The sequence below is a fragment of the Triticum aestivum genome, chromosome 2D (genome assembly GCF_018294505.1).
Source record: "Triticum aestivum cultivar Chinese Spring chromosome 2D, IWGSC CS RefSeq v2.1, whole genome shotgun sequence".
NCBI classification, from domain to species: domain Eukaryota; kingdom Viridiplantae; phylum Streptophyta; class Magnoliopsida; order Poales; family Poaceae; genus Triticum; species Triticum aestivum.
Genome location: NC_057799.1, coordinates 62,260,301 through 62,281,571, shown reverse-complemented (window position 1 = coordinate 62,281,571; position 21,271 = coordinate 62,260,301). Strand labels below are relative to the sequence as shown.

Below are 21,271 nucleotides of genomic sequence, written 5' to 3'. Positions count from 1 at the left end.
CACGGAGACGCTGGCCCAGAGGGCGGCGAAGAGGGCCAAGGCCTCAACGGGCGACAAGCCCCCGGTGGGTTGTTCGCGCACGCCGGTGGTGGTGGAGATCAGCCCGTACAACAGCCCCCGGTGCAGCCCCCGCTTCAGCCCCCAGCGTAAGTTGACTGCTCACTCCTTCACTGATGAGCATTGGGGTGTGAATTCTTGATGCTGACCTTGCCGGGTTTGCAGGAGGAGAGCGGCAGCAGGAGGAGCCGTCAAGGGCCACCCCCAACACGCCGCCCCCATCGACCACGCCGCCCAGAGGGGCGTCCCCGGCAAGGGCATCTACCACCGAGCCCACGCACATGGAGGAGGAGGGGCGAGCTCAAGTGTCGGTGGTTCCGTCCCGGCAACAAATGTTGGCGGGGAGGGCGCCACTTCTTCCCAGCCCGGCGCGTGTAAGTTGCTTGCTTCCCGTCCCTGTTTTTTTTGTTCTGAGTTTTGGTCTTTGATGTTGGCTTCGTCTCATTCTTCTTCTTGGTATCCAGACCCTTTCTCGGCGGACCCAGAGGATATTGACACCGTCATCAAGGACGTCGCCAAGGATGCCGAGGCCGAGGCCGACAAGATCCCTGCCGAGGAGGCCGCCAAGGCTGCCGCTGAGGAGGCCGCCAAGGGGCCTGCCGTGGAGGCCGGCAAGGCTGCTGCCGAAGGGGCCGGCGAGGCCACTGCTGGAGCGGCTGACAGGGCTGCCGTCGAGGAGGAAGTGGCCAACGACCATTCTCCCTCCCCTCCGGCTCCCTCCCGGGCAGGTACTTGAAGGTGGGGGACGGCCTGTTCGTTCACCTTCTAGGGACGGCGGGCACCAGGGCGCCGGCCGAGGGGGAGGTGTTTGACGACGAGGTGCTCGCCACCGCCGGGCTCCAGGTTGTTGACGAACCGAGCCCTGGCAATGGCGGTTCCCAAGAGGAGCAACTTCTTCGGGCCATGAGCGCCAACTTCCAGAAGCTCCAGGCGCTCCACCGTGCCCGCCAGGAGTTTTAATCGGACACAGAGAAAGACAGGGGCTTATAGTTTCGCCTCCCAACCTTTTACCTCAAGGGTAATGTCAACAATAATAGTTCATGCTAACTTATATCCAATTGGGTATATATATCAGGATCTTTCCAACACAATGTGCTTGACAAAGGATAAAATGTAAAAAGGAAAGGTGAAGATCACCATGACTCTTGCATAAGGGTAAGAGGTAGAAGTAAAAGATAGGACTTCGCAGAGGGAAGCAGAGGTTGTCATGCCACTACTAGGAAAAGGCCTACTAGTGGCGCACCAGTTTTGCCTACTAATGGCGCACTACAGGTGCACCACTAGTACCACGCCACTAGTATTAAATACTAATGGCGCACCACTGGTGCGCCATTAGTATCTGGTATACTAATGGCGCATCACGCCGTGCGCCATTAGTATAGACCAACATGCGCCATTAGTGTGCCTCCCAGGGGGCGATATTTACACATGTGCTTTGCCATACTAATGGCGCACTGTGGGGTGATGCGCCATTAGTATCCTTTGGCATACTAATGGCGCACGCTGGGGTGATGCGCCATTAGTATGAATATTAGGGATTTTTTCTTTTCTGATATTTGCACAGGTTACAAAATATATTATTGGACAGAATATAGACAGCACCACACAGCAACAGCAGATTCATCGAATACAATAGAAGATTAGTCTCCGAATACAATTCATCATATTAGTCTCCGAATTCAAAAGACCGAACAAAGATAGAACATTACAAGATATTACAAAGATAGAACATTACAAGATATTACAAAGATAGAACATTACAAAGATAGAACATTACAAGAAAGACCAGCAACAACAGATTCATCGAATACATCAAAGTACAGAGGTTTAGCCCTGGTCCTTAGATTCAGTTTCCTAATCTTTTTGTTTTCTACAAAGATATTCCCAACCTTCATGATGCTGGTAAGAAAAGAGCTACTCTCTGAATGTTTTATCTATTTATACCTGTAAATTAGCACTCTGATGCTGGCCTTGACAAATGATCCCACTATGTTGTTTGCTGGAATCTGCAAAATGATCCCACTATGTTGACAAATGATCCCACTATGTTGTTATACTTGAGAACACTGTAACAAAATCAAAACCACAATAAACAGTGGTCAAATACAGAAGAAGGAACAATTTATTTGTGACATAGTTACAAATGATGACAGAATAAAGCAACACCCTGCACTAGCCTAAAAACAAGTGAAGTTTCACCCATATAAGAACAAGTGAATTCTAGTCACATTGACACTCCTGGTTTTCTACAAACACCAAGTACTAGGGCACACAAAAAGTTCTGAAATTTGTGTGCCTAACTGAATTAACTGAATTTTTACTAACCAAATAAACTGAATTTTCAAAACTGCAAGAAGCCATTTAAAAAAAATCCTCTCATCTCATATGAGGAGTGCTAATCCTAAGACTAATAGTTTGTTGTGCAGTACATCTACAGTGATGCCCTGTCCATTTGTCCCTCCCCAACTAGATACTAGAGTAGCACTGTTGATGCCCTGTTCTTGCTGAACTTTATGACAGTATATACAACAACTTATCCTCTTAAGCCAAAACAACTTTGTAAAAGCCAGATGCAACTTGTTGAGCTAATTTTTTTAGATGACCCATAAGACAAACTGAAAAATAGTTGTTGTTGCTGAACTAATCTGACCACTATAACCTGTTCATCATTCAGCCATAGTTGTTGTTGCTGCTACAATTTCAGCAAGCAACATGCCTAAATCCAGTGCTTGTTTGACTTTACTGAATTACCAACGCATGGCACACAACACATTTATATTTTGTCAGGTCACACAACACATGCCTGAGGAGGAAGATTGAATTTTCTACAGAAGCATCATCAGGTACACTTCAACATGTGCTAGCAGCAACAAATGGTCAATATTCATTCTTATTTATGGTCAATAATTATAACATATCAACAAATGGCAAGAATATTGAGTAATCTACTGCAGTTTGATCTACTGCAAATAATCTGTTGCAATTTGATCTACTCCAGAAAACTTTCAGTAACAAGTGAGAAGCATCTGCATTTTCTTAGTGAACTTTTGAGTGCATTTATCAGTTGTTGGAGTATGCTACAGCTTCTGCAAATCACAAACTCCTTTAGTTTACATCTCAGTTTTAGCTAACACTACAATTTCAGTGAAGGAGTCAAAACTGAATAACAGGCACTATAAATGAATTTGATGGCATCAAACTAAAATTTCACTATAATATGTTCATCATTTAGCAGTAGTGTACAACCTTTGTCCTGGATTATTTCTCTACCTTCGTATCCACTGACTGAATTTCCTCTACAGCTTGACAACCAGTGTAAACTACTGTACTGAGAACAGCAAATTCAAACTCACAGGAACAAATTGAACAGTGAGTAAGCCTGAAGATTCTTCTCTTGCAAACCCCCAACCCTAGCTACTTAATTTTCCAACCCCCTTTCCTTGTCCAAAATTCTCCAACCCCCAACCCTAGAACACATCAGAAGGAAATCAAGAGGGGGAAGAGGGGGAAGCGGCTCGGGTGCTCACTGGGGAGGTCGAGGGCGACTCGGGGTAGCCGGAGCTAGTCGAGGCGGCGCGAATTCGGCGTCGAGCGGTGGCGATGGTGGCCGAGGCGGAGGAAATCGGCGGGCGTCGAAGGGATGGCTCGAGGGCGTCCGAGCTCGTCCGGGTCCTCGTAGTCGAAGAGGAAGACGATGGCGGTCCTCCTAGGCAGGCCGCATGGTGTTGGACAGCGAGCACGAGGTTGACGCAGGCGGGGCCGCGGGGGAGGGGGTGCTTGGGCAGGAGGACGTCGAGGGCGCGGGCGCGGGCGGAGGGGGGACGGCGAGGGAGGCGGCGCTCGGCTCGGGGAGGCGGCGTTGGGGGCGGTGGTGGTCGGGTGCGGCGGGGGCAGCGAGCACGGCCGGGGACGGCGAGCACGGGTGCGATGGTGGTCGGTGGTGGTCGGGCGTGGGTGAGATGAGGCAGGGGAGGGATTAGAGAGAAATGTGAGAGATTGGGGATTTTAGTGTGGGGGGAGGCTTAGCAATGGCGCACCAGGGCACAGTGCGCCATTACTAGTTTAAACTAATAATGGCGCACTATACCCTGGTGCGCCATTAGTAGTTTTGCAAAAATAAAAATAAAAAATATAGTAGTGGCGCACTATGTGGCTGGTGCGCTATTACTAGCTAGAACTAGTAATGGCGTACTGTGCCCTGGTGCGCCATTAGTATGTTTGGAAAAATAAAAAAAATTGTTACTAGTGGCGCACCATGTGTCTGGTGCGCCATTAGTGTCTTTCACACTAATGGTGCACTAGCACATGGTGCGCCACTGCTATATAGTAGTGGCGCACCACATATCTGGTGCGCCATTAGTGGCCATTTCATCTATAGCCCTTTTCCTAGTAGTGTGCGCTTTCATGGTTGGATGCACGAAATCTTAATGCAAAAGAACGCCACTTTATATTGCCACTTGTGATATGGACCTTTATTATGCAGTCTGTCGCTTTTATTTGTTCCATATCACAAGATCGTATAAAGCTTATTTTCTTCCACACTAATAAGTCATACATATTTAGGGAGCAATTTTTATTGCTTGCATCGATGACAACTTACTTGAAGGATCTTACTCAATCCATAGGTAGATATGGTGGACTCTCATGGCAAAACTGGGTTTAAGGGTATTTGGAAGCACAAGTAGTATCTCTACTTGGTGCAAATAATTTGGCTAGCATGAGGGAGAAAGGCAAGCTCAACATGTTGGATGTGACAATATACTTTATTTCAGATGTAAGAAAACATAACCCATTACGCTGTCTTCCTTGTCCAACATCAACTCTTTAGCATGTCATACTTTAATGAGTGCTCACAATCATAAAAGATGTCCAAGATAGTATATTTATATGTGAAACCTCTCTTTCTTTATTACTTCCTATTAATTGCAATGATTACCAAAACTATGTTTGTCAACTCTCAACAACTTTTAATCATCATACTCTCTATGTGAAGTCATTACTCTCCACAAGATCAATATGATCTCTTTATTTCTTTTTATTCTTTCCCTTTCCTTTTATTCCCTCAAGATCATGGCAAAATAACCAAGCCCTTGACTCAACACTAATCTTTATTATATATAGCTCACGGACTCGAGACATAGAGGGATCATAAAGCAAAAACTCAAAGCTAAATCATGCTAAAAACTTTATTCTACTAGATCAAGATACTACTAAATGGATCGAACTAAGAAAAAAGGTAAAGATAAGAGTGTGATGGTGATACGATACCGGGGCACCTCCCCCAAGCTTGGCAGTTGCCAAGGGGAGTGCCCATACCCATGTGATTATATCTTCTTTGCTGGTGAAGAAGATGGTGGAGTTGTTGATGATGTGGGCTTGTCGTCCATCTTCCAAGGCATAGGCTCACCATCATAGAAGGATGATCGAGTCTCCGGGATCCTCAAATCTGCAGCCAAACTCATCCTCTTGAATCTATATTCATACTCAAAGTTTTGGTTTTGCAGGTCATAGATTTGGGCTTGGAGGTGCTCGATCTTCTCGTGAAGCTTGAAGATGGTCTCCCCAATGTTCTTGGCATCCAGCTTGTGGTTGTTGGTGAACTCCGCGATCATCATGTGGTTGGCGTTGAGTCCACGTTCAACCATCCCCTGGCACTTGAAAACTTGTTGCTCCATCGCTTCGAGCCTCGTCTCCACGCTTCCGGTCCTCCTTGGTCCCTCAACATCACGGATGTGCAGCAATCCATCACGCATCTCAATGGTTTGAGGGTGTTGCAGCACCTCCGTGAGGTAAGGGTTGATGACCGTCTCGAAGAACTTGTCCTTGGGGGCGCTTGGCGACATCATGATGATCTTGATCTGTCAGAAAAACAGCTCGAAACGAAAACAGAGGATAATTGCGTGGTACGGTGGTCAAAACCTTCGGGAGATTATATAATGAATCTTTACCGACCGAAATAAGTATCGTGCAAGAAAACGGAGTCCGGAGAGCACACAAGGTTCCCACGAAGTAGGGGCGCGCCCTCCACCCTCGTGGAGGCCTCGTGTCCTTCCCGGACTGCTTCTTATTTTCAATTTTTCTAAATATTCCAAAACGGAGAAAAATTGCCATTAGAACTGTTTTGGAGTCGGTTTACTTACCGTACCACATACCTATTCCTTTTCGGAGTCTAAAACGTTCTGGAAAGTGTCCCTTATGTATTCCTCCGGGGTTACGGTTTCAATAACATTGGTTTCAACATTTATGGGATTACCTGAGATATAATGTTTGATTCTTTGACCGTTCACCACCTTCGGATTTGTGCCTTCGAAGTTGTTGATTTTTATGGCACCGGAAAGATAGACCTCCTCGATAACGTAAGGACCTTCCCATTTAGAGAGAAGTTTTCCTGCAAAAAATCTTAAACGAGAGTTGTATAGAAATACATAATCACCTACATTAAACTCACGCTTTTGTATCCTTTTGTCATGCCATCTTTTAACTTTTTCCTTCAAAAACTTGGCATTCTCATAGGCTTGGGTTCTCCATTCATCAAGTGAGCTTATGTCAAATAACCTCTTCTCACCGGCAAGTTTGAAATCATAATTGAGCTCCTTAATGGCCCAATATGCCTTATGTTCTAGTTTGAGAGGTAAGTGACATGCTTTTCCATAAACCATTTTATATGAGGACATACCCATAGGATTTTTATATGCAGTTCTATAGGCCCATAATGCATCATCAAGTTTCTTGGACCAATGCTTTCTAGGTCTATTAACAGTCTTTTGCAAAATTAATTTGAGCTCTCTATTGCTCAATTCTACTTGACCACTAGACTGTGGATCATACGGAGATGCAATTCTATGATTAACATCATACTTAGCAAGCATTTTATGAAAAGCACCATGAATAAAGTGTGAACCACCATCAGTCATTAAATATCTAGGTACTCCAAACCTCGGAAAAATAACTTCTTTAAGCATCTTAATAGAAGTTTTATGATCAGCACTACTAGTTGGAATAGCTTCTACCCACTTAGTTACGTAATCAAAAGCAACTAAAATATGTGTATATCCATTAGAGGCAGGAAACGGTCCCATATAATCAAAGCCCCAAACATCAAATGGTTCAATAACAAGTGAATAATTCATAGGCATTTCTTGACGTCTACTAATATTACCAATTCTTTGACATTCATCACAAGATAAGACAAACTTACGAGCATCCTTGAAGAGAGTAGGCCAATAAAAACCGGATTGCAATACCTTATGTGCAGTTCTATCTCCAGCGTGGTGCCCTCCATAAGCCTCGGAGTGACACTTGCGTAGGATCTATTCATGTTCATGCTCAGGTACACAACGTCTAATAACACCATCCACTCCTTCTTTATAAAGATGTGGGTCATCCTAGAAGTAATGTCTTAAATCATAGAAAAACTTTTTCTTTTGTTGGTATGTGAAACTAGGTGGTATAAATTTAGCAACAATGTAATTAGCATAATCGGCATACCATGGAGCAGTACGAGAAGCATTTATGACATTCAGTTGTTCATCAGGAAAGCTATCATCAATAGGTAGTGGGTCATCAAGAACATTTTCTAACCTAGACAAGTTTTCTGCAACGGGGTTCTCAGCTCCCTTTCTATCAATAATATGCAAATCAAATTCTTGTAGCAAGAGAACCCATCTAATAAGTCGAGGTTTAGCATCTTTCTTTTCCATAAGATATTTAATAGCAGCATGATCAGTGTGAATAGTTACTTTAGAATCAACAATATAAGGTCTGAACTTATCACAAGCAAATACAACTGCTAAGAATTCTTTTTCAGTAGTGGCATAATTTCTCTGGGCACTATCTAGAGTTTTACTAGCATATTGAATAACATTTAATTTCTTATCAACTCTTTTCCCTAGAACAGCACCTACAGCATAATCCATCACACATAATTTCAAAGGGTAAATTCCAATCAGGTGGCTAAACAATAGGTGCAGAGATTAATGCTTTCTTAAGTATTTCAAATGCTTCTACACAATCATCATCAAAGACAAAAGGAATATCTTTTTGTAATAGATTAGTCAGAGGCCGAGAAATTTTTGAGAAGTCCTTAATGAACCTCCTATAAAAACCGGCATGACCAAGGAAACTTCTTATACCTTTGATGTCCTTGGGACATGGCATCTTTTCAATAGCATCAACTTTAGCTTTATCAACTTCAATACCTCTTTCAGAAATTTTATGCCCCAAGACAATACCTTCATTAAACATAAAGTGGCACTTCTCCCAATTCAAGACAAGGTTAGTGTCTTCACATCTCTGCAAAACTCGATCAAGGTTGCTCAAGCAATCATCAAAAGAGAATCCATAGACGGAGAAATCATCCATGAAAACCTCAGAAATCTTTTCACAAAAATCAGATAATATAGCCATCATGCATCTTTGAAAGGTAGCAGGTGCATTACATAAACCAAAATGCATACGTCTATAAGCAAAAGTACCGAAAGGGCAAGTAAAAGTGGTCTTAGCTTGATCATCAGCTGACACAGGTATTTGAGAGAAACCAGAGTAACCGTCTAGAAAGCAAAAATGTGTACGTTTGGATAATCTTTCTAGCATTTGATCAATGAATGGCAAGGGGTAATGATCATTTTTAGTAGCTTTATTTAATTTGCGGAAATCAATTACCATCCTATAACCTGTAATAATTCTTTGTGGAATCAATTCATCTTTATCATTAGGAACGACAGTAATACCTCCCTTCTTAGGGACACAATGGACATGACTTACCCACTGACTATCAGCAACGGGATAGATTATACCTGCCTCGAGGAGCTTTCATATTTCCTTTCTTACCACTTCTTTCATCTTAGGATTTAACTGTCGTTGGTGATCAATAACTGGTTTGGCGTCTTTCTCCAAAAAAATTTGTCTTGACATAGAGTGGGACTAATGCCCTTAAGATCATCAAGAGTATATCCAATAGCAGCACGGTGCTTCTTCAGAGTTTTTAATAATTTTTCTTCCTCCTTCTCTGAAAGGTTAGCACTAATAATAACAGGATATATCTTCTTTTCATCAAGATAAGCATATTTAAGAGTATCAGGCAATGGTTTAAGCTCAAACACGGGATCAACCTTGGGTTGAGGAGGATCCCCTAGGATTTCAACAGGCAAGTTGTGTTTCAGAATAGGTCCCGGTTTAAAGAATACTTCATCTATTACCCTTCATTCATTCATAAACATATCATTTTCATGGTCTAGCAAATATTGTTCTAAAGGATCACTAGGAGGCACGGCAATAGAAGTAAGACCAATAATTTCATCTTTACTAGGCAATTCCTCTTCACGTTGTTGTCAAAGAAATTTAGAAAAGTTAAACTCATGAGACATATCACCCAAACCAATAGTAACAACATCCTTCTTGCAATCTATCTTAGCATTAACAGTATTCAAGAAGGGTCTAGCAAATATAATGGGACAAAAGCTATCTTATGGGGAACCAAGAACAACAAAATCAGTAGGATATTTAGCTTTCCCACACAAGACATCAACATTTCTTACAATCCCAATTGGTGATATAGTATCTCTATTGGCAAGCTTAATGGTAACATCAATTTCTTCTAACTCAGCGGGTGCAATATCATGCATAATTTATTTGTATAAGTCAATAGGTATTGCACTAGCACTAGCACCCATATCACACAAGCCATGATAACAATGATCTCCTATTTTAACAGAAATAACAGGCATGCCTACCACAGGTCTATGTTTATCTTTAGCACTAGGTTTAGCAATTCTAGCAGTCTCATCACAGAAATAAATAACATGCCCATCAATATTATCAGCCAAGAGATCTTTAACAATAGCAATATTGGGTTCAACTTTAACTTGCTCAGGAGGTGTATAGGTTCTAATATTGCTTTTACGAACCGCAGTTGAAGCTTTAGCATGATCTTTTATCCTAACAGGAAAAGGTGGTTTCTCAACATAAGTAGTAGGAACAATAGGATCATTATAAGTGATAGTCTTTTCTTCAATTTTAATAGGTTCAACTACTTCTACTTCTATGGGAGGATGATATTTAAACCACTTCTCCTTAGGAAGATCAACATGAGTAGCAAAAGATTCACAGAAAGAAGCTGCTATCTCAGAGTCAAGTCCATATTTAGTGCTGAATTTACGGAAAACCTCGGTCTCCATAATAGATTTAACACAATCAAATTTAGGTGTTATACCTGACTCCTTACCTTCGCCGAGGTCCCAATCTTCAGAGTTGCGTTTAATTCTTTCCAATAAATCCCATTTGAATTCAATAGTCTTCATCATAAAAGAACCAGTACAAGAAGTATCGAGAATGGTGCGATTATTGTCAGACAGCCGAGCATAAAAATTCTGAATAATCATTTCTCTTGAGAGCTCATGATTGGGGCATGAATATAACATTGACTTAAGCCTCCCCCAAGCTTGAGCGATGCTTTCTCCTTCGCGAGGCCAAAAATTATATATATATAATTACGATCACGATGAACAAGATGCATAGGATAAAACTTTTGATTAAATCCCAATTTCAATCGTCTTTAGTTCCATGATCCCATATCATCACATAGCATGTACCATGTCAATGCATCTCCCTTCAAAGATAAAGGGAAGACCTTCTTCTTGATAACATCATCGGGCATACCTGCAAGCTTAAATAATCCACAAACTTCATCCACATAGATTAGGTGCTCATCAGGATGTAATGTTCCGTCTCCTGCAAAAGGATTAGCTAGCAGTTTTTCTATCATACCCGAAGGAATTTCAGAGTAAACATTTTCATTTTCAGTAGGTTCTGTAGGTTAAGGAGCAACTCTTTGCTCTACTGGTCGAGGTGAAGATACCCCGAACAAGCCCCTCAAAGGATTACTTTCCATAGTAACAAGTGACAGTAAATTTTAGCACACTATATAAATTTTCCCTTACCAAATTCCACCTACCAAAGGCGCTTCACTCCCCGGCAACGGCGCCAGAAAAGAGTCCTGATGACCCACAAGTATAGGGGATCTATCATAGTCCTTTCGATAAGTAAGAGTGTCAAACCCAACAAGGAGCAGAAGGAAATGATAAGCGGTTTTCAGCAAGATATTCTCTGCAAGCACTGAAATTGTCGGTAACATATAGCTTTGTGATAAGGTAATTTGTAACGGGTAGCAAGTAACAAAAGTAAATAAAGTGAAGCAAGGTGGCCCAATCCTTTTTGTAGCAAAGGACAAGCCTGGACAAATTCTTATATAGAGAAAAGCGCTCCCGAGGACACAGGGGAATTATCGTCAAGCTAGTTTTCATCACGTTCATATGATTCGCGTTCGGTACTTTGATAATTTGATATGTGGGTGGACCAGTGCTTGGGTGCTGTCCTTACTTGGACAAGCATCCCACTTATGATTAACTCCTATTGCAAGCATCCGCAACTACAAAAGAAGTATTAAGGTAAACCTAACCATAGCATGAAACATATGGATCCAAATCAGCCCCTTACAAAGCAATGCATAAACTAGGGTTTACGCTTTTGTCACTCTAGCAACCCATCATCTACTTATTACTTCCCAATGCCTTCCTCTAGGCCCAAATAATGGTTAAGTGTCATGTAGTCGACGTTCACATAACACCACTAGAGGAGAGACAAAATACATCTCGTCAAAATATCGAACGAATACCAAATTCACATGACTACTAATAGCAAGACTTCTCCCATGTCCTCAGGAAAAAACGTAACTACTCACAAAGCATATTCATGTTCATAATCAGAGGGGTATTAATATGCATATAGGATCTGAAGATATGATCTTCCACCAGATAAACCAACTAGCATCAACTACAAGGAGTAATCAACACTACTAGCAACCTACAGGTACCAATCTCAGACTTAGAGACAAGAATTGGATACAAGAGATGAACTAGGGTTCGAGAGGAGATGGTGCTGGTGAAGATGTTGATGGAGATTGACCCCCTCCCGATGAGAGGATCATTGGTGATGACGATGGCGATGATTTCCCCCTCCCGGAGGGAAGTGTCCCCGGCAAAACAGCTCTGCCGGAGCCCTAGATTGGTTCCGCCAAGGTTCCGCCTCGTGGCGGTGGAGTCTCGTCCCGAAAGCTTGCTTATGATTTTTTTCTCGGACGAAAGACTTCATATAGTAGAAGATGGGCACTGGAGGGCCACCAGGGGGCCCACGTGGCAGGGGGCGCGCCAGGGGGGTAGGGTGCGCCCCCCACCCTCGTGGTCAGGGTGTGGGCCCCCTCTGGTATTTTCTTCACTCAGTATTTTTTATTATTTCCAAAAATAACTTCCGTGGAGTTTCGGTACTTTTGGAGTTGTGCAGAATAGGTCTCTAATATTTGCTCCTTTTCCAGCCCAGAATTCCAGCTGTCGGCATTCTCCCTCTTTATGTAAACCTTGTAAAATAAGAGAGAATAGGCATAAGTATTGTGACATAATGTGTAATAACAGCCCATAATGCAATAAATATCGATATAAAAGCATGATGCAAAATGGACGTATCAGGGAATTACTCAAAGTTTTGCGCGACTTAGCTTTTTGCGGCCACACAGATGGTCGTTGCCGCCGCGGACGGCAGCAGCATGCGACTGATTGATGCCGCCTCCTCTTCTCGGGTCACCGTCACGAGGGAGTCGATAGGTTGGCTCCGAAACCGGATTCCACAGCCTACGCCCCCTACCTGGAGCGCCAAAGATGTCGGTGGAAATGACACCTATGGGATCACGGGGAATCCCTCCTACGGTCGGCGGGCAAGGGGTTGTGCCAAGAGCGGGTTTAGGAGACCAACACGGGGAATTTATCCAGGTTTGGGATGCAAGTGATGCATAATACCCTACTCCTGCTGGTTTGTGTTCATCTGGTGTTCTTGGACTGGCTACAAAGCGTGCAGGGTCCTGATACGTCTCCAACGTATCTATAATTTTTTATTGTTCCATGCTATATTATATTCTGTTTTGGACATTAATGGGCTTTATTATACACTTTTATATTATTTTTGGGACTAACCTATTAACCGGAGGCCCAGCCCAGAATTGCTGTTTTTTTGCCTATTTCAGAGTTTCGTAGAAAAAGAATATCAAACGGAGTCCAAACGGAATGAAACCTTCGGGAACATGATTTTCGGAACGAACGTGATCCAGAGGACTTGGACCCCACGTCAAAACATCAACCAGGAAGGCACGAGGTAGGGGGCGCGCCTACCCCCTGGGCGCGCCCTCCACCCTCGTGGGCCCCACGTTGCTCCACCGACGTACTTCATCCTCCTATATATGCCTACGTACCCCCAAACTACCAGATATGGACCCAAAAACCTAATTCCACCGCCGCAACCTTCTGTACACGTGAGATCCCATCTTGGGGCCTTTCCGGAGCTCCGCCGGAAGGGGCATCGACACCATAGCCTCTTCGATGATGTGTGAGTAGTTTACCTCAGACCTTCGGGTCCATAGTTATTAGCTAGATGGCTTCTTCTCTCTTTTTGGATCTCAATACAATGTTCTCCCCCTCTCTTGTGGAGATCTATTCGATGTAATCTTCTTTTGCGGTGTGTTTGTTGAGACCGATGAGTTGTGGGTTTATGATCAAGTTTATCTATGAACAATATTTGAATCTTCTCCGAATTCTTTTATGTATGATTGGTTATCTTTGCAAGTCTCTTCGAATTATCAGTTTGGTTTGGCCTACTAGATTGATCTTTCTTGCAATGGGAGAAGTGCTTAGCTTTGGGTTTAATCTTGTGGTGTCCTTTCCTAGTGACAGTAGGGGCAGCAAGGCACGTATTGTATTATTGCCATCGAGGATAACAAGATGGGGTTTATATCATATTGCATGAGTTTATCCCTCTACATCATGTCATCTTACTTAAAGCATTACTCTGTTCTTATGAACTTAATACTCTAGATGCATGCTGGATAGCGGTCGATGTGTGGAGTAATAGTAGTAGATGCAGGCAGGAGTCGGTCTACTTGTCGCGGACGTGATGCCTATATACATGATAATACCTAGATAATCTCATAACTATGCTCAATTCTATCAATTGCTCAATAGTAATTTGTTTACCCACCGTAATACTTATGCTCTCAAGAGAAGCCACTAGTGAAACCTATGGCCCCCGGGTCTATTTTCCATCATATTTAATCTCCCGTCAACAAACTATTTCTGGCGCCGTTTTTATTTTGCTTTCTTTACTTTGCATCTTTATCATAAAAATACCAAAAATATTATCTTATCATATCTATCAGATCTCACTCTCGTAAGTGACCGTGAAGGGATTGACAACCCCTTTATTGTGTTGGTTGCGAGGATTTATTTGTTTGTTTAGGTGCGACGGACTCGTGCGTGGCCTCCTACTGGATTGATACCTTGGTTCTCAAAAACTGAGGGAAATACTTACGCTACTTTGCTGCATCACCCTTTCCTTTTCAAGGGAAAACCAACGTAGTTCTCAAGAGGTAGCAAGAAGGATTTCTGGCGCCGTTGCCGGGGAGGCCTACACCAAGTCAAGTCAACATTTGATTTCCCGTCAACGAGCCATTTCTGGCGCCGTTGCCGGGGAGTCTACGCAAAAGTCAACATACCAAGTGCCCATCACAAACTCTTATCTCCCGCATTACATTATTTGCCATTTGCCTCTCGTTTTCCTCTCCCCCACTTCACCCTTGCCGTTTTATTCGCCCTCCTTCCGTTCGTCTTTTCGTTTGCCTTGATGGCTTACTTGGCTCGTTCGCTCGTTTGGTTGAAATAGTTGAGTATTTATTCCTAAACAGAGAAGCTAATATCTATGGATCCTTATCCGCTTTCCAATCTTTTTAAGAGATCCAATTATGATGAACCAATTCCTAGTGATTTGGATGCACTAGATTATCTTTATAAGGTTTTGCTTGAAATCCGTGAATCTGAAAATTGTGATGAAGTGCTTTATGAAGTGATTCATGATAGATCTTTGAATAAAAATAATGATTGCAATGATTTTATTATAAATTCTATTGATGTAAATTATGCTAATAATATGCAAAACCCTAAGCTTGGGGATGCTAGTTTTGCTATGTTCACTACCTGTTGCAATAATCATGATTGGGGAGATTCTTCTTATGATCTTGAAAATTTATTTAAGCCCCATGATGAATATAAGATTGATAATAGTGTTTGCAATAATATTGAAAGTGGGTTTGGAAGAGTGTCAACTTTAGATCCCACATATTTGGATAATATTCAGTCTTATGAAATTTTTGATAAAAGTGGGCTCGGAGAAATCATGACTTTAGTTAATGATAATCCACCTATTTTGGAAGAGTGTCAACTACGCATGCATGTGGATCGTGTTGAGAATATGTTATGTGATAGCTATATTGTTGAATTTTCTTATGATCCTACATGTAATTATTATGAGAGAGGAAAATATAGTTATAGAAATTTTCATGTTACTAAATTAACTCTCGTTATGTTGAGATTGCTATTGTTTCTTTCCGCTTCCTTGCATATGCTAGTTTTTGCTTGCCTTGATTTGTTTTCCTATAAGATGCCTATGCATAGGAAGTATGTTAGACTTAGATGTGTTTGTCACATGTTTTATGATACTCTCTTTGTGCTTCAATTCTTGTCTTTTATGTGAGCATCATTGAAACCTCAATGCCTAGCTAAAAAGGCTTTAAAGAAAAGCGCTTGTTGGGAGACAACCCAATATTTATCCTTGCTATTTAGTAATAAATATTTGATCTAGCCTCTGGTTAGATGTGTTTTTATGTTTTAATTAGTGTGTGTGCCAAGTTTAAACTATAGGATCTTCTTGGATGATAGTTATTTGATCTTTCTGAAAATTACAGAAACTTTCTGTTCACAAAAATAATTGTTAAAAATCACCATCACGTGATAAAATATTGATTCCAATTGCTGCTGATAAATAAACAAATTGTCTAGGTCTTCCTATTTTGGCTGAAGTTTTTGAGTTCCAGAAGTTTGCGTTAGTTAGAGATTACACAGACTGTTCTGTTTTTGACAGATTCTGTTTTTCGTGTGTTGTTTGCTTATTTTGATGAATCTATGGCTAGTAAAATAGTTTATAAACCATAGAGAAGCTGTAATACAGTAGGTTTAACACCAATATAAATGAAGAATGAGTTCATTACAGCACCTTGAAGTGGTGTTTTGTTTTCTTTCTCTAACGGAGCTCACGAGATTTTCTGTTAAGTTTTGTGTTGTGAAGTTTTCAAGTTTTGGGTAAAAGATTTGATGGATTATGGAACATGGAGTGGAAAGAGCCTAAGCTTGGGGATGCCCATGGCACCCCAAGATAATCTAAGGACACCTAAAAGCCAAAGCTTGGGAATGCCCGGAAGGCATCCCCTCTTTCGTCTACTTCCATCGGTAACTTTACTTGGAGCTATATTTTTATTCACCACATGATATGTGTTTTGCTTGGAGCGTCTTGTATTATTTGAGTCTTTGTTTGTTAGTTTTCCACAATCATCCTTGCTGTACACACCTTTTGAGAGAGACACACATGATTCGGAATTTATTAGAATACCCTATGTGCTTCACTTATATCTTTTGAGTTATATAGTTTTTTCTCTAGTGCTTCACTTATATCTTTTAGAGCACGGTGGTCGTTTTGTCTTATAGAAATTATTGTTCTCTCATGCTTCACTTAGATTATTTTGAGAGTCCTACAAAACAGCATGGTAATTTGCTTTAATTATGATAGGCATTCAAGATTAGTAAAAAAATTCTTATGAGTGTGTTGAATACTATGAGAAGTTTGATACTTGATAATTGTTTTGAGATATGAAGATGGTGATATTAGAGTCATGCTAGTTGAGTAGTTTTGAATTTGAGAAATACTTGTGTTAAAGTTTGTGATTCCCGTAGCATGCACATATGGTGAACCGTTATGTGATGAAGTCGGAGCATGATTTATTTATTGATTGTCTTCCTTATGAGTGGTGGTCGGGGACGAGCGACGGTCTTTTCCTACCAATCTATCCCCCTAGGAGCATGCGCGTAATACTTTGCTTTGATAACTTGTAGATTTTTGCAATAAGTATATGAGTTCTTTATGACTAATGTTGAGTCCATGGATTATACACACTTCTCTTCCTTCCACCATTGTTAGCCTCTCTAATACCGCACACTTTTCGCCGGTATCATACACCCACCATATACCTTCCTCAAAACAGCCACCATACCTACCTACCATGGCATTCCATAGCCATTCCGAGATATATTGACATGCAACTTACCACCGTTCCGTTTACTATGACAGGCTCCATCATTGTCATATTGCTTTGCATGATCATGTAGTTGACATTGTATTTGTGGCAAAGCCACCGTTCATAATTATTTCATACATGTCACTCTTGATTCATTGGATATCCCGGCATACTGTCGGAGGCATTCACATAGAGTCATATTTTGTTCTAAGTATCGAGTTGTAATTGTTGAGTTGTAAGTAAATAAAAGTGTGATGATCATCATTTTTTAGAGCATTATCCCAAGTGAGGAAAGGATGATGGAGACTATGATTCCCCCACAAGTCGGGATGAGACTCCAGACTAAATAAAAAAAGAGAGAAAGGCCATAAAAAAGAGAAGGCCCAAAAAAATAGAGAAAAAGAGAGAAGGGACAATGTTACTATCCTTTTACCACACTTGTGCTTCAAAGTAGCACCATGATCTTCATCATAGAGAGTCTCCTATGATATCACTTTCATATACTAGTGGAAAATTTTCATTATAGAACTTGGCTTGTATATTCCAATGATGGGCTTCCTCAAAATGCCCTAGGTCTTCGTGAGCAAGCGAGTTGGATGCACACCCACTTAGTTCCTTTTGTTGAGCTTTCATATACTTATAGCTCTAGTGCATCCGTTGCATGGAAATCCCTACTCACTCACATTGATATCTATTAATGGGCATCTCCATAGCCCGTTGATATGCCTAGTTGATGTGAGACTATCTTCTCCTTTTTTGTCTTCTCCACAACCACCATTCTATTCCACATATAGTGCTATCTCCATGGCTCATGCTCATGTATTGCGTGAAGATTGAAAAAGTTTGAGAACATCAAAAGTATGAAACAATTGCTTGGCTTGTCATCGGGGTTGTGCATGATTTAAATACTTTGTGTGGTGAAGATAGAGCATAGCCAGACTATATGATTTTGTAGGGATAATTTCTTTGGCCATGTTATTTTGAGAAGACATAATTGCTTAGTTAGTATGATTGAAGTATTATTATTTTTATGTCAATATTAAACTTTTGTCTTGAATCTTTCGGATCTGAATATTCATACCACAATTAAGAGAATTACATTGAAATTATGCCAAGTAGCATTCCACAACAAAAATTCTGTTTTTATCATTTACCTACTCGGGGACGAGCAGGAATTAAGCTTGGGGATGCTTGATACGTCTCCAACGTATCAATAATTTTTTATTGTTCCATGCTATATTATATTCTGTTTTGGACATTAATGGGCTTTATTATACACTTTTATTTTTTTGGGGGACTAACCTATTAACCGGAGGCCCAGCCCAGAATTGCTGTTTTTTGCCTATTTCAGAGTTTTGCAGAAAAACAATATCAAACGGAGTCCAAACGGAATGAAACCTTCGGGAACATGATTTTCGGAACGAACGTGATCCAAAGGACTTGGACCCTATGTCAAGAGATCAACCAGGAAGGCACGAGGTAGGGGGGCGCGCCCTCCACCCTCGTGGGCCCCATGTTGCTCCACCGACGTACTTCTTCCTCCTATATATACCTACGTAATCCCAAACTACCAGATACGCAACCAAAAACCTAATTCCACCACCACAACCTTCTGTACCCGTGAGATCCCATCTTGGGCCTTTTCCGGAGCTCCGCCGGAGGGGGCATCGATCACGGAGGGCTTCTACATCAACACCATAGCCGCTCCGATGATGCGTGAGTAGTTTACCTTAGACCTTCGGGTCCATAGTTATTAGCTAGATGGCTTCTTCTCTCTTTTTGGATCTCAATACAATGTTCTCCCCCTCTCTTGTGGAGATCATTCGATGTAATCTTCTTTTGCGGTGTGTTTGTTGAGACCGATGAATTGTGGGTTTATGATCAAGTTTATCTATGAACAATATTTGAATCTTCTCTGAATTCTTTTATGTATGATTGATTATCTTTGCAAGTCTCTTCGAATTATCAGTTTGGTTTGGCCTACTAGATTGATCTTTCTTGCAATGGGAGAAGTGCTTAGCTTTGGGTTCAATCTTGCGGTGTCCTTTCCCAGTGACAGTAGGAGCAGCAAGGCACGTATTGTATTGTTGCCATCGAGGATAACAAGATGGGGTTTATATCATATTGCATGAGTTTATCCCTCTACATCATGTCATCTTACTTAAAGCGTTACTCTGTTCTTATGAACTTAATACTCTAGATGCATGCTGGATAGCGGTCGATGTGTGGAGTAATAGTAGTAGATGCAGGCAAGAGTCGGTCTACTTGTCGTGGACGTGATGCCTATATACATGATCATACCTAGATATTCTCATAACTATGCTCAATTCTATCAATTGCTCAACAGTAATTTGTTTACCCACCGTAATACTTATTTTGTCGAGAGAAGCCACTAGTGAAACCTATGGCCCTCGGGTCTATTTTCCATCATATTTAATCTCCCATCAACAAGCTATTTCTGGCGCCGTTTTTATTTTTCTTTCTTTACATTGCATCTTTATCATAAAAATACCAAAAATATTATCTTATCATATCTATCAGATCTCACTCTCGTAAGTGACCGTGAAGGGATTGACAACCCCTTTATTGTGTTGGTTGCGAGGATTTATTTGTTTGTGTAGGTGCAAGGGACTCGTGCGGGGCCTCCTACCGGATTGATACCTTGGTTCTCAAAAACTGAGGGAAATACTTACGCTACTTTGCTGCATCACCCTTTCCTCTTCAAGGGAAAACCAACGCAGTGCTCAAGAGGTAGCAGGTCCAAAAAGTCTGAATCCTCTCCCAGTACGCCGCGGGCCTCCTTTTATAGTCGAAGGGGCTGCCACAGTGGCACACAGAAGGTGTAAAGTTGTAACGTAGTCGAGCTTATCGCCTGACATCACAGGACAAAACGCATTAAATGCGCTACTTAGGTGTCCTCTTGCTTTATCGGGGATGGCAGTGAAGCCCGTCCCTTCCGTCACCGCTTTGCCTTGCTCTGACACGCGTCTAGGCCAGCGAGGCATGCAGCGCCATGTAGGCTGGTAGGCTGCTGAGCTGGTGCGGTGGCAGGGTCTTCACAAAGATCTGCATCCACCACGCAGGTGCTTGACTAGTTGGATTAGGAGCGATGTATTTCCACGTAGGTACTTGCTTAGTTGGTGGGTCGGTTGCTGAGCTGGGGCGGCGACGGGGCGGCAAGGCCTTGCCGAGGTCCTGCTGATATTCTCGGCAAGGGTCTTGCCGGGGCCTTGCGGGTGCCCTCAGCAAGAGTCTTGCCGGGGCCGCGCGGGCGCCCTCGGCAAGGAGTCTTGCCAGGGCCTCGTGGGCGCCCTCGGCAAGGAGTCTTGTCGGGGCCTCGTGGGCGTCCTCGTCAAGGAGCCTTGCCGGGGCCTCGTGAGCATCCTTGGCAAGGAGTCTCACCGTTGTCTTGTCTTCTGGTTCTCATCTTGGCCTTGTAGGCCCTTTGTCTTCACAAAGATCTGCATGCCACCATGGAGGCGCCTCCCAAGCCTTGGTTCCAATGTGGTTGATGGCGTCGGAACTCTCAGGCTCAAGGGTGGTGGTCTTGTTTGGTGTTGGGCAAGTTGCCCCGGCAAGCCTCTTGCCGGGGCCATGAAGGCAGCCCCGGCAAGGGCCTTGCCGGGGGAGTTCACCTCGCCCTTCTGCTCTTCATGTTTCTGGTTTTGAGCGCAGCTCTGGTAGTCTTGCGACTTTGCTTCCTTCCTCTGCCCCGCTAAATGTGGCCGTAGGCACGGCTCTAACTGCCCGTGCACAAGTAAAGGGGTACAAAATAGGACCCCTACTTTTGTACACCGACAATCACACACAGTTTTCATGTGGTAAACGTTTGCGCGAGGTGGCCTAACGCAAACAATTTTCAAGAGGATGTCGTGTGTGATTGTTCATTAATCTAAAACAGTTTATTCCTAGAAACTGTGTGCGTTATTGAATGCATCACACATGGTGTTTTTTAAATAACCATTTTGCAATAGAAAAACCCAATTAGCAGGCTAA

General features: G+C 42.4%; 1 pseudogene; it reads left to right on the top strand.

The window, feature by feature from the left end:
* LOC123055647 (peroxidase 1-like) overlaps positions 1–21,271 on the top strand; it is a 68,948-nt pseudogene that overhangs the window by 8,232 nt on the left and 39,445 nt on the right.